This window comes from Aethalodelphis obliquidens, unplaced genomic scaffold (genome assembly GCF_003676395.1).
Source record: "Aethalodelphis obliquidens isolate GAN/ISIS:26980383/991018 unplaced genomic scaffold, ASM367639v1 scaffold3, whole genome shotgun sequence".
NCBI lineage: Eukaryota > Metazoa > Chordata > Mammalia > Artiodactyla > Delphinidae > Aethalodelphis > Aethalodelphis obliquidens.
In genome coordinates this window covers 29,669,559-29,683,864 of record NW_020837947.1, presented here as the reverse complement: position 1 = coordinate 29,683,864, position 14,306 = coordinate 29,669,559, and the positions used below count along the sequence as shown (strand labels likewise).

Below are 14,306 nucleotides of genomic sequence, written 5' to 3'. Positions count from 1 at the left end.
CTTCTCGGACCAGGGCTCGAACCCGTTTCCCCTGCATTGGCAGACCGATTCTTATCCATTGTGCCACCAGGGAGGTCCCTGTAGTCTTTATTGAATCAATGTTCTTAAGTGTGTTGTTTATCAGTGTCTTCTTTATGAGTCCCCAAAGAGATATTTCTGTTAAGCCTAGGCCAGGGAAGGCTGTCCTCCTGAGCAACTCGTATATTTCTATCTTACGGACAGGAGGCATCTTATGACTGCTAACTCAACAAATATTCAAGTAAACAAAATCTTAAGATCGTAGCAAGAATATGCAACTTTCATGTTGCTGCCAATTATTTTGTCAAACAAATGAGCTCCAATTCATTTGAAATAAAGCTGTTCTATCACTGATCATGAAACATGCCAAAGTCTTTAAATGCTGTGGGGAAAATTGTCTGGGTTTTGGCATTTCCATTCATGAGAGATATCTATGCTTCCAGGTAGATAAGAATGGTGATGATGATGATTTTTTTTTTTAGGAGATTTTGTTTTTTCCTTTTTTAATCTACTCATATGATTTCAAGGATTTTTGCTTTTGGTTAATTAGTAAGAAATTGGAGGTACTGAGGAGGTAAATGGTAATTTAGAAATTCTGTTGTGCTAAGGCAGAGAAATTTATCAAAGTAAAGAAAGAAAATAAATCCCAGGGACTACCAGGCTCCAGAGATTCTACCATAGTATTGAAATTTTAATTGGCTGATTTACTTTATATCAATTTCATTTGAATCAAAAAGGCATAGGCTTTAAATTGGGAAAGACTGGACTTTGAAAAATAAAGAACAAAAGACCTGAAAAATTAGGGACAAAAATTAACCTCAGTACCCATGGAATAGTGGTCCTGGATCAGCAGCCTCAGCATCACCATCACCTATGGACTTGTAAGAAATGCAGATTCATCTAAGACAATACAAACTCTGGGAGAGGGGCCAATAATCTTCTTAGTAAGGCCTGCCGGTGATTCTGATGCTCGATATAAAAGTTGGAGAACCGCTGCCCTAGAACAAATCTAAAATTACCCTATGATGATGGTAATGAGTCAAACATTCTCTCACCCAGAATGATTATTCATAGGCCTGATCTCTCAGAAGGAATTGTTCCAGGCTATGGTATAAAAAAATGCCACTTAGGGAAGTTTATAGCAATACAATCCTACCTCAAGAAACAAGAAAAATATCAAATAAACAACCGAAACTTACACCTAAGCAATTAGGGAAAGAAGAACAAAAAAACCCCAAAGTTAGCAGAAGGAAAGAAATCATAAAGATCAGATCAGAAACAAATGAAAAAGAAATGAAGGAAACAATAGCAAAGATCAATAAAACTAAAAGCTGGTTCTTTGAGAAGGTAAACAAAATTGATAAACCATTAGCCAGACTCATCAAGAAAAAAAAGGGAGAAGACTCAAATCAACAGAATTAGAAATGAAAAAGGAGAAGTAACAACTGACCCTGCAGAAATACAAAGAATCATGAGGGATTACTACAAGCAACTATATGCCAATAAAATGGACAACCTGGAAGAAATGGACACATTCTTAGAAAAGCACAACCTTCCGAGACTGAACCAGGAAGAAATAGAAAATATGAACAGGCCAATCACAAGTAACGAAATTGAAACTGTGATTAAAAATATTCCAACTAACAAAAGCCCAGGACCAGATGGCTTCACAGGTGAATTCTATCAAACATTTAGAGAAGAGCTAACACCTATCTTTCTCAAACTCTTCCAAAATATAACAGAGGGAGGAACACTCCCAAACTCATTCTACGAGGTCACCATCACTCTGATACCAAAACCAGACAGAGATGTCACAGAAAAAGAGAATGACAGGCTAATATCACCGTTGAACATAGATGCAAAAATCCTCAAAAAATATGAGCAAACAGAATCCTACAGCGTATTAAAAGGATCATACACCATGATCAAGTGGGGTTTATCCCAGGAATGCAAGGCTTCTTCAATATACACAAATCAATCAATGTGATACACCATATTAACAAACTGAAGGATAAAAACCATGGGATAATCTCAATAGATGCAGAAAAAGCTTTCGACAAAATTCAACACCAATTTATGATAAAAGCTCTCCAGAAAGTAGACATAGAGGGAACTTATCTCAACATAATGAAGGCCATATATGATAAACCCACAGCCAACATCATTCTCAATGGTGAAAAATTGAAACCATTTCCTCTAAAATCAGGAACAAGACATGGATGCCCACTCTCACCACCATTATTCAACATAGTTTTAGACCACAGCAATCAGAGAAGAAAAAGAAATAAAAGGAATCCAAATCTGAAAAGAAGTAAAACTGTCACTGTTTGCAGATGACATGATACTATACATAGAGAATCCTAAAGATGCTACCAGAAAACTACTAGAGTTAATAAATGAATTTGGTAAAGTAGCAGGATACAAAATTAATGCACAGAAATCTCTTGCATTCCTATACACTAATGATGAAAATTCTGAAAGAGAAATTAAGGAAACATTCCCATTTACCACTGCAACAAAAAGAATAAAATACTTAGGAGTAAACCTACCTAAGGAGACAAAAAACCTGTATGCAGAAAACTATAAGACACTGATTAAAGAAATTAAAGATGGTACAAACAGATGGAGAGATATACCATGTTCTTGGATTGAAAGAATTAACATTGTGAAAATGACTATACTACCCAAAGCAATCTACAGATTCAATGCAATCCCTATCAAACTACCAATGACATTTTTCACAGAACTAGAACAAAAAAATTTCACAATTTGTATGGAAACATAAAAGACCTTGAATAGCCAAAGCAATTTTGAGAAAGAAAAATGGAGCTGGAGGAATCAGGCTCCCTGGCTTCAGACTATACTACAAAGCTACAGTAATCAAGACAGTATTATACTGGCACAAAAACAGAAATATAGATCAATGGAACAGGATAGAAAGCCCAGAGATAAACCCACACACATATGGTCACCTTATCTTTGATAAAGGAGGCAAAAATATACATTGGAGAAAAGACATCCTCTTCAATAAGTGGTGCTGGGAAAACTGGACAGCTACATGTAAAAGAATGAAATTAGAACACTTCCTAACACCATACACAAAAATAAACTCAAAATGGATTAAAGACCTAAATGTAAGGCCAGACAGTATAAAACTCTTAGAGGAAAAAATAGGCAGAATGCTCCATGACATAAACCACAGCAAGATCCTTTTTGCCCCACCTCCTAGAGAAATGGAAATAAAAACAAAAATAAACAAACAGGACCTAATGAAACTTAAAAGCTTTTGCACAGCAAAGGAAACCATAAACAATACAAAAAGACAGCCTTCAGAATGGGAGAAAATATTTGCCAACGAAGCAACTGACAAAGGATTAATCTCCAAAATACACAAGGAGCTCATGCAGCTCAATATCAAAAAAACAAACGACCCAATCCAAAAATGGCAAAAGACCTACATAGACATTTCTCCAAAGAAGATATACAGATTGCCAACAAACACATGAAAGAATGCTCAACATCACTAATCATTAGAGAAATGCAAATCAAAACTACAATGAGGTATCACCTCACACCGGTCAGAATGGCCATCATCAAAAAATCTACAAACAATAAATGCTGGAGAGGGTGTGGAGAAAAGGGAACTGTCTTGCACTCTTGGTGAGAATGTAAATTGATACAGTCACTATGGAGAACAGTATGGAGGTTCCTTAAAAAACTAAAAATAGAACTACCATATGACACAGCAATTCCACTATTGGGCATATATCCTGAGAAAACCATAATTCAAAAAGACACATGTACCACAATGTTCATTGCAGCACTCTTTACAATAGCCAGGACATGGAAGCAACCTAAGTGTCCATCAACAGATGAATGGATAAAGAAGATGTGGCGCATATATACAATGGAATATTATTCAGCCATAAAAGGAAATGAAATTGAGTTATTTGTAGTGAGGTGGATGGACCTAGAGTCTGTCATACAGAGTGAAGTAAGTCAGAAAGAGAAAAACAATTACCGTTTGCTAACACATATATAGGGAATCTATAAAAAAATGGTTCTGATGAACCTAGCGGCAGGACAGGAATAAAGACGCAGATGTAGAGAATGGACTTGAGGATATGGGGAGGAGGAAGTGTAAGCTGGGATGAAGTGAGAGAGTGGCATAGACATATACACTACCAAATGTAAAATAGATAGCTAGTGGGAAGTAGCTGCATAGCACAGGGAGATCAGCTTGGTGCTTTGTGACCCCCTAGAAGGGTGGGATAGGGAGGGTGGGAGGGAGTCGCAAGAGGGAGGGGGTATTGGGATATATGTATACATAGAGCTGATTCACTATGTTATACAGCAGAAACTAACACAACATAGTAAAGCAATTATAAATTGCTTTATATAAATTGTATAACTTCTCTGTTTGAATCAATACCTTGTAATGCAGGGGAATATATAAATTGATCAGTGATCCTTCATCTAGTATTTTTTTTAACATTTCTTTTTAACTTATGTCTCATTAAATATGTTTGTTGTTTACAGCATTCTTTTTTTTTTCTTTTTTTTTTGCGATACGCGGGCCTCTCACTGTTGTGGCCTCTCCCATTGCGGAGCACAGGCTCCGGACGTGCAGGCTCAGCAGCCATGGCTCATGGGGCATAGCTGCTCTACGGCACGTGGGATCTTCCCGGACCGGTGCACGAACGCGTGTCCCCAGCAACGGCAGGCGGACTCTCAACCACTGCGCCACCAGGGAAGCCCTGTCTTTTGCTAGTTTTGAAATTATGAAAATCATAATGTTCATTCTATAAAATAAAAACAAACATTATAATATTTTTTCAAAGGAATATTAAAGCCTCTTATAGTTCCCATCACTTCTCGCCATCTTGCCAAAGTCCTGCTTACTTATTTATTCTTCAGAGGTAGTTGCTGTGAAGTTTGGGGGTCTAGTAGCTTTCTAGAATTTTTCCAGCCTATGGAAATGTAAAAATATAACATTTTTTAGCACGAATTAAAATATATATCCTATTTTGCTACTTGTTTTTTTTCCATTAAATTATATTGTGGGACAAGTTTCTGTAGCTAGAATTTTCAGAAAATATAATTATGAAGAATCAATGAATGTACAAGGTACGGTAGCTCAAGTTGCTATGTTATGAGAGGATCAAATTATTTGCTCTCTGTAGGTCTATAGTGTGGTTAGGAAAAAAGCACTAATGTTAGTGAATCAGAACAATTAAGAGCTGAATTGCCAGGGATGACTTTATGTGTGGTTTGGTAATGAAGACATGTGAGATATATCAGTTAGGCTTGATTGCCAAAAAGTTGTTTATATAAGAAGAGGCAGTTAAAATGCAAAGAATCAGGACAAGTAAAACAGAAGTGATGGTGGGTTAGATGTTTGCAACTTTGCAAAAGTTGCAAAAGATGTTGCAACTTTTCACAAGCAGGAGCAAAGTCATAATAATAAGAATGGCAGAACTGAGCGAGGCATCTGGAAGGATAAATTAAAAGACTGGTCTGGGGCTTCCCTGGTGGCGCAGTGGTTGAGAGTCCGCCTGCCGATGCAGGGGACACGGGTTCGTGCCCCGGTCCGGGAAGATCCCACATGCCGCGGAGCGGCTGGGCCCGTGAGCCATGGCCACTGAGCCTGTGCGTCCGGAGCCTGTGCTCCGCTCCGCAACGGGAGAGGCCACAACAGTGAGAGGGCCTCGTACCACAAAAAAACAAACCAAAACAAAAGACTGGTCTGGAGGGAAGGCGATTGTTTGGGATTAGTGGGAAACCCATTGGATTAGTGGGAGAGTGGTAGTACATTTGACAAGAAGGCAGATGAATTTAGACTTGAATTTAAATGTTTAAATAAAATACTTAAATAAAAAGAAAAATGAAGACATTATGTAATATGGCCAAGAAGGAATATCTTTCCTTTTCACACTTATCTAATAGATACCTCAGCTTTTTGAAAAGCAAACACACATACACACACAGAGCCCTTCCTTTTCAAGCAGTTTCGTAAGAAGAGTAATTTTTAACAGTATCTAGTTTTGTAGGATGCATATTTCAGTAATTAATATTTAAATTTGAACTAGCATGATTTTATTATGTGATAATCGAGAAACTCAGCTATTGATTTGCATAAGAGTTAACCCCAGGGGACTAGATGTATGGATTTAGAAACTATTTCGGGTATGTGTTGAAGTATAATTTGTATCTATATTTTTTCTAATAAGATGGTTCATTCTGAACCACAATCAACTCACCACTTGTCACTCATTAACTACTGTTCATGGTAGTAGTTTTATTTTAAAAATATACAAATGGAATAAGGCATATGTTTGGTAATTTTCCAAGACGAAACTTTTTCTGGCAAAATTATATATGTATATATAGTTTTCCTTTGGCCCACAGGATTCCTGAACATTATGGCATCAAAGTATAATCATCGTTGTCTAAGATTCCAGCACTGGATAAGCAGTGTTAGCTGGTTTTGAAACTGACTGAACAGTTAGCAAGATTTGTTTACTTCTGCTTCTCAGATGAAGATCAAATGAACAAATTCCAAGCAAATGGTATAATAGAAGGAGACAAGAGAAAATGAGTAACAATATTCTGCTGCTGACCTTTCCCCCTGTATTAAGATGTGATGTTCAAGGATAAATATGATTTTCCCAAGGAAAGCAGCAGAATGTTATGGTGTTACAAATGTGTATTTTTATGCCCTTCAGCCTTGTATAATGTGGTTGATTATCTTCATAAGAGAAGACAGCACCACACTCTTCATAGGAGAAGACAGAACCTCTCCAGGCTTTATATAATAATAAAAGATGTTGGGTGTGTTTTGTTTATTCCCTTTCTAAGTACTATACAAGTTTAAATACGTGATTTGTTTAAAAAAATTCTGAAAGGATGAATTAAATCATTTTCAATAGGATGGAAACATCTTAAAGGCAGAAATTTGGAAAAAGCCAAAGATAGCCTCAATCTACACATACTGCCCAATCTACCTCAGCCTTGTTTTTCAAAATCCAGCTTGTATTTTAGGATTTAAAAGTATTATACCTAAAACTTTCCTCTCTCCCTCTTTCCCATGTTTCTTCCCTTTTTTTTTTTTTTCAAGCTTTACGCTGTTGAGAATTTGGTCTACAAATCTGGGGCAGTTTATGGGCACCATTTGTTTTGGTCTACTAATCTTTCCCAGGCTCTCCCTATTTTTAAGACACATTCTAATTTGGAGTCACATGGATCACTTATAAGGAAATGCCTTTTTGTAATCCACTTGCCCCTACATATATTTTTATTCGTAATATTTACACAGCTAATTTGACCAGAGGAGAAACTGCTCTTGGAACATGAGTGATTTCTGCACAGAGAACAAATTTAGTTCCAATCAAGATCTCCGTGATTAGGAACGGGTGTGCAGGGTAATTTGGAATTCAGGGTAGCTACCAAGGCAGCACACACATAGATTTTTAGAGGTCGTGGTGAACTGTTGAAAAGAAACTGGCTAAGATTTGAGCATCATTTGAAGTGGAAAAAGAAAAATAGCTTGTTTTAGGGCTTCCTGCCATTTTCTTCCTTTGGTAACTGAAGTTTTTTTTTTTTTTCTGTTTTGGGAAAAAAGTGAGGCACTGAGGACTCTAATCATAACAAAAAATTGTTCCTCTATAAGCAAGGGATATCTGTCCAGTACACCTCAGAAAAATCAGATATAGGAGATTATAGATGGACTCATTGCTAGGATTAGAATAAGATGAATAGAAGATTACAGTGTTCTCTAATCCAACATGTTTGATACTGGGTTGTTTAGAATTGTTTTGGCTGCAAGTAATACAAACCTGACATAAACTGGTTTCAGATAAAAGAAAATTATAATACTACATCCTAGAAATTCCAGAAGTAAGTGAGACTTCAGGTCTGGCTAGTTTAGTAACTTGGAGACGGCATTGGGACCAGAGTTCTTTGCACTGTCACACTCTGCCTGGGACCATCCAGGCTGTTTCCTCTCCTGGGTGTGAGAGAACAGCCAGGGGTAGTCAGAACTATCCCTTCCTGGGTCACTTCCAGTGGTAGAGAGACAAAAATAATCCTCTCTTTCAAACAGGGTAAGGATCTTTCCCTTCAGTCTGGCTACACTTCTGACTCCATAGGAACAGTCAGGAGAAAGTCACGTGCTCAGGGACTCAGAGTAGTTGAGATCTACCCTAGGAGCTGGGCCGAGTCTCAGCTCCTGTTTTGTTCATTGCAGTATTGAAATACTATTTGTTCGCTGCCATTTGTGGAAAATATTTTTGTGTGCCACAACTTAAATTTTATTCTTATTGGAGAGAATGAAGTTAGTACTGGGAAGTTAGTACTTTCACAGTATAGGATTGGGAAGGGGGAACAAAGAATAAAAGTAATAGAACTATATGATATATAAATTGATTTGTGGGGTTCATCTGGGAAGCTAACCTCCTTTAAAAGTACCGCTTCTGTGGAATAATGCATTCTAAATTTAAAAAAAATCAACTTCCAATTGAGTAGGCTGTGTTTATTCCCTATATTTAACACAGAGGCTGGCATGGGAATAGGTGATCAATAAATATATGTTGAAAACATGTATGACTTTGGGAATACAACCCATTTTTAAATTAAGAATGGCTGTCTGGGGGGCTTCTCTGGTGGCGCAGTGGTTGAGAGTCCGCCTGCTGCTGCAGGGGACACGGGTTCGTGCCCTGGTCCGGGAAGATCCCACATGCCGTGGAGCGGCTGGGCCCGTGAGCCATGGCCGCTGAGCCTGCGCGGCCAGAGCCTGTGCTCCGCAATGGGAGAGGCCTGCGTACCGCAAAAAAAAAAAAAATGGCTGTCTGCAACTCAACCCCTCTTTCAAGGAACTTTCATTGGGAGGTACGGCATATATAAGAATGTATTAGTGATCAACAGAAGGAAGAGCATAATTAAACACTAAATCGAATACTACCAAGAACTCCAAGTATACAGTGTAGCCATTAAGATCTAAGAGCAACAAGGGACAAAGATAGAAATTATTGGCAGAATATGTATTTTTTGGAAGTTAAATGAATGTTGGACCTGAAAAAAAATAAAAGGGACAATCAATATTTTATAGTATTTTAAAAACTATAACTTAATAAACTGAAATTTAGAAGAATTCTCACCCTATGTTTGGTAGTTAGGTTCTATAGCTACAGGTGTATGCTAAAAGTATCAATAATAATTTCTTAAATCAAACTGGTATTGTTAACATGTGGTCAAATACTTTTTCAGCCATGTGATTGCAATATGTGTTAGAATTTCATCAGCAATAATTTTAAGAAAAATATTTTTCAGTTTGAAGAACTCACATCGTCAAGGACAATGTCCTAGATGTACTTTCTTTCCTTAGAGCATAGCAGGACCTCGTCATGTTGGAGTAGGTCATTGCCGTTGAGTAATGAATTGAGGAACCTAGGAAGCCTCTCTTGCCTCAAAATATCTCTTCTATTCTACTGTCTCCCTAGCACAATGTCACCACCAAATAGTCATTCCTTTGAGTCAGCCTATGTGCTCTTTTGAAAAGCTAGTCATTCATCCCTTAATATAAAAATAGCCCTAATATATTCTTCCCTCTCTATAATTAAACCTGGTCACTGGGGGAATTCATTAACACATTACTGTTGATTGACACCTGCCATGAACTGCACATTATGTAAATCTCTTGGTTACAAAGATAGATGTAACCAGTCTCTCTTCGCTTTTTTTTTAGAAGCCCATCATTTAGTTAAAAGGCAAGCTTAAACACTGTGATGTGATGGGAGGTGTTGCAGGGACGGCAGTGCTGATACACATATAGGGAGGAAGGAGTGACTGTTTTGTGAGGATTTGGAAGTGTAGCATAAGGCAGATGACGAAAAGAAGGCTCTGAGTTTTGGTGGGATGAAATTTCTAGGATAAGGAATAGGGACAGATGTGGCAAGATGAAGTAAAGATAGCACAGGTCGTATCTTAATTATTTAAAAATAATTTTATACGTGAAACCTTTTATTAAAATCACCTCTTAAATTGAGACCTTCGTGTAACATTTGTTTTAAATTTAGAATCAAGATTGTAGTCAAACGTGGGGCCGGTCCTCGCGGATGGCTGCGGCGGCGGTGATGACGGCGGCGGCCCGCTCGCTCTGCCGCTTCCGAGGCTGCCTGGAGGGCGCGCTGCTCGGGGACTGCGTGGGCGTGGGCGCTGTCGACGAGGCGCGCGACACCGCCGACCTGACTTCAGTCTCGCGTCAGGTCCAGGATCTGGAGCCGGACCCCGGCTCGTCGGGGAGCGCGCAGCCAGAAGCACTCTGCTACACCGACGACACGGCCGGCCGTGGCCGGGGCGCTGGTGCAGTCTCTGCTGGCCAAGGGGGCCTTCGACGAGGTGGACACGGCTCACCGGTTTGCTCAGGAGTGCAAGAAAGACCCTGACGGGGGTTATGGTGCTGAAGTGATCACCGTCTTCAGGAAGCTCCTGAGCCCCAAGTGCCGTGATGGCTTTGAGCCGTCCCGGCCCAGTTTAATGGCAAAGGCTCCAACGGCAACGGGGGTGCCATGCGGGGGGCCGGCATCTCCCCGGCCTATAACAGCGTCCAGGATGTGCACAAGTTTGCCCGGCTCTCGGCCCAGCTGACACACGCCTCCTCCCTGGGTTACAAGGGTGCCATCCTGCAGGCCCTGGCTATGCACCTGGCTTTGCAGGGTGAGTCGTCCAGTGAGCACTTCCTTGAACAACTCCTGGCCCGTATGGAGGAGCTGGACAGTGACACCCAAGAAGTGTCAGATGCCCGGGAGTTGGGCATGGAGGAGCGTCGTACTCCAGCCGACTGAAGAAGATTGGGGAGCTTCTAGAGCAGAATGCAGTGACCAGAGAGGAGGTGGTGTCCAAGCTAGGGAGTGGCATCGCTGCCTTTGAATCTGTGCCCACTGCCATCTATTGCTTCCTGTGCTGCATGGAGCCTGACCCCGAGATCCCCTCTGCCTCCAGAGGACTCTCATCTATTCCATCTCACTTGGTGGGGACACAGACACCATTGCCACCATGGCTGGGGCCACTGCTGGTGCCTACTATGGCATGGAACAGGTGCCAGAGAGCTGGCAGCAAAGCTGTGAGGGCTATGAGGAGACTGACGTCCTGGCCCAGAGCCTGCACCGGGTCTTCCAGGAGAGTCTGTGAGGGCCACAGTTGCTGGGGCTCCGCCATACCCAGCAGGACCAACTACAGCTCCGATTGGAAACCCTGGGCTCCCTGCCTTGGTCTTCCTGCAGTGTGGCCGGAGTGCACCCTTGGGGCTGGGGACTCCTTTGGGGAGGTCACTGAACAGTGAGGGAGGGGCGGGTGCCTTCTGGTGCTGGGTTCCTGGCTTCTGCAGAGCCTCGGTGCTCCTGGCTCCTCTGTCAGACATAAGGGACCGGGGCGGGTTTTATTTTGGAGCAGTACCTGTGGCGTTTTCCTTTATTATCTAGGACATGGGATTTGGGGAGGTGGAAATGATCTGCAGCATCATTTCTCCTTGTTGGGATTTAACCAATTTGCCAGGAAGCCTGCCTTTGACTGCGTGGGGCCCCTGAGTGCCAGGTTTATATGGATCAGGAGGCGGACACGTGAATCTAGCTGATCTAGATGCACACCTGGCCCTTGGCTGTCATGGGTCTTGTTAACAGCTTCCAGACGAAGTCACAGAGCAATAAATAGTTTTTTAAATCCCACCCGCCCCCCCAAAAAAAGATTGTAGTCAATTAATAACCCTTGACAACAGAATGTGTTAAGGCAAATATTACAAGATATGTCTGAATATTGTGGTGATGTCACTCTTGTTCTCCTTCATCTCCCAAATACATAACAGATGAAGGTAAAGTGACAGACATGTACACAAATGATGGTAATAACTGTAGGAGTTGAAGTTACTCATGACTGACAAACCGTCAGAACATTCCTTGCTTTTTTTCCAAATACTCCTCCTCAAGTCAGCAACAATTTCCTGTGCAAAATACCAGAACAATTTCTCCCAAGACTCTGGCTCACAGTCATCACCCGGACATTATTTCTAAATTATTGTAAATATTAATTTAGAACGTAAGTTCCGATGGTAAGATACATGAATGTGTATGTTGATTGGTCAATAAACCTGATTCACAGCACTATCATCAATCATAGATTACATTTATGTGATTGTCAACCCATAAGAAACCACCATCCATGTCTGAAGCCTGAGCTGTAAGACTTACATCTCAAAGCACTTGCAGGGTTCCCAGTCCTCCCTTCAAGTATGAATCATGGGATCACAAGGTTTCTCAATCTTGGTACTTATTAACATTTTGAGCCAGATAATTTTTTTGGGGGGGTGAAGGGGACTTCCCTTAGCAACATCCCTCGCCACTACCCACTAGATGCCAGAAGACCACCCTCCCCCTGACCCCACCAAGTTGTGGCAACCAAAAATGTCTTCTGAGATTGCCAAATATCGTCTGGGGGGCAGAATTGTTTCTGGCTGAGAACCACTGGGTTACATACCATACCGATAGTCACTCTTCAGTAATGTAATTGATATTGTTTATAGATATATTTTATAGGGCCATAATGTGTTGAAAGGAAGTCTACATATGACTCATTGAGAAAGAATGGCAGACCAACCAGATCAACACCCATGGCCAATAATACATCAGAACTCACTTGATCACAGATGACGGTATAGAACTCAGTCAGGAGGCAGTGAAGTGGGAGGTGAACCACGTGGTGTGATACAACTGATTTCTTTCTGTGTGTGACTTATTTTCTGCTTTTAAAAGTAACACATGAGTCCGTTTTTGAAAAAAAAATAACATATATAGGAGTATGAAGAAGAAAACAAAAATTAGCCCTATTATCACCACCAGGAGACAATGGTTATTGTGATAAATTATATATTTTTTCTAACGTTCACTGCTTTCCCATGTGATGTGCATGGTCTTCTCCGAGAGAGTTTATTCCTCTGGCCTCAGTGAAGCCAGTCTTGTCCCTAGGGCTTGCTTTGGCCGATGAAATATGAGCTGCTTCTAGGTACAATCTTTAAAATCATCACATGGTTTCTCCTTGGCCCTTTTCTCTCTGCCATGAGAAAAACAAAGTACTAAAGAAGGGATGTTCTTTAAGAATAAATAGTAGGACAGAGAGGACACATGAAGGAGAGCTATACTGACTCTCTGCTGGCATGAAATTTAACCTTTACTGTTTAAAAAAAAAATTTTTTTTTTTAATGTGGACCTTTCTTTTAGTCTTTATTGAATTTGTTACAATATTGCTTCTGTTTTATGATTTGGTTTTTCGGCTGCGAGGCATGTGGGATATTAGCTCCCTGACCAGTCATCGAACCTGCACCCCCTGCATTGGAAGGCTAAGTCTTAACCACTGGACCACCAGGGAAGTCCCACCTTTATTGTTACACCACTAAATTTTAGGATTATTTGCTACTGCAGCATAACCTCATAAAATCTAACTTATAGTATATTTTATTCTAGTCTTCTTATATACATATGTGTGAATAATGAATAAAATATATTATTTAAAATATGTACATTTCTATACAAATATATATTTATAATTGGGGTAATTTTCACTTTACATGTTTCTTTGTGATTTTTTTATCTCTTTGATAATTTTCAGGTAGAATTATCCCTCTGTAACATGAATTTTGATAAATGCCTGGCATTCCATTGTACTAAGTCAACCCCCCCCACGTTATTATACTTTTACTTTATTTTCAATTAACACTCTTACGTATAACATCCCCACACAGAAGTCTTTGGTGCATCTCTGATTATTTTCTTAGGATAAGTCAAGGAAGTGACATTGCTGGGTAAAGAGGGTGAACATTGGGAAGGCTTTTAGTAGAGATCAGAGTTGCTTACCATAATTATCACACTCATGGACTCCGTCCAGGGTGGATCAAGGTGTTATTTCTTCACATCCTCAGCAACACTGAAGGTTGACATAAAATTCAAGAAGAAGAACTTTGAAAATGTCCGGGAGTAAAATACTATCTTTTTTTCAGTTTCTTTTCCTGACCTGCTAGTGAAATGATTTTTTTTTTTTTTTGCATGTCATTTTAAATGCTCTGCCCCTTATTTTCAAGGTCAATAGGAAATAAGTTTATAAAACCTGATTTTCCTACTCAAGTAGGATGACTAACATGGATAGGACCAAGGGTCCAAATCAATAATCCAATAACGAGCTCCAAGTAATTTGGAACAATAAAATACAGTGGGAATGTCAGTATAGAAAAAAAATCATGTAAAGAT

At 40.0% G+C, this 14,306-nt stretch overlaps 1 pseudogene; it reads left to right on the top strand.

Annotated features, from left to right (window-relative positions):
* Nucleotides 1–13,266, top strand: part of LOC113609083 (poly(ADP-ribose) glycohydrolase ARH3-like) — a 104,457-nt pseudogene extending 91,191 nt beyond the window's left edge.
* Nucleotides 13,267–14,306: the final 1,040 nt, after the last annotated feature.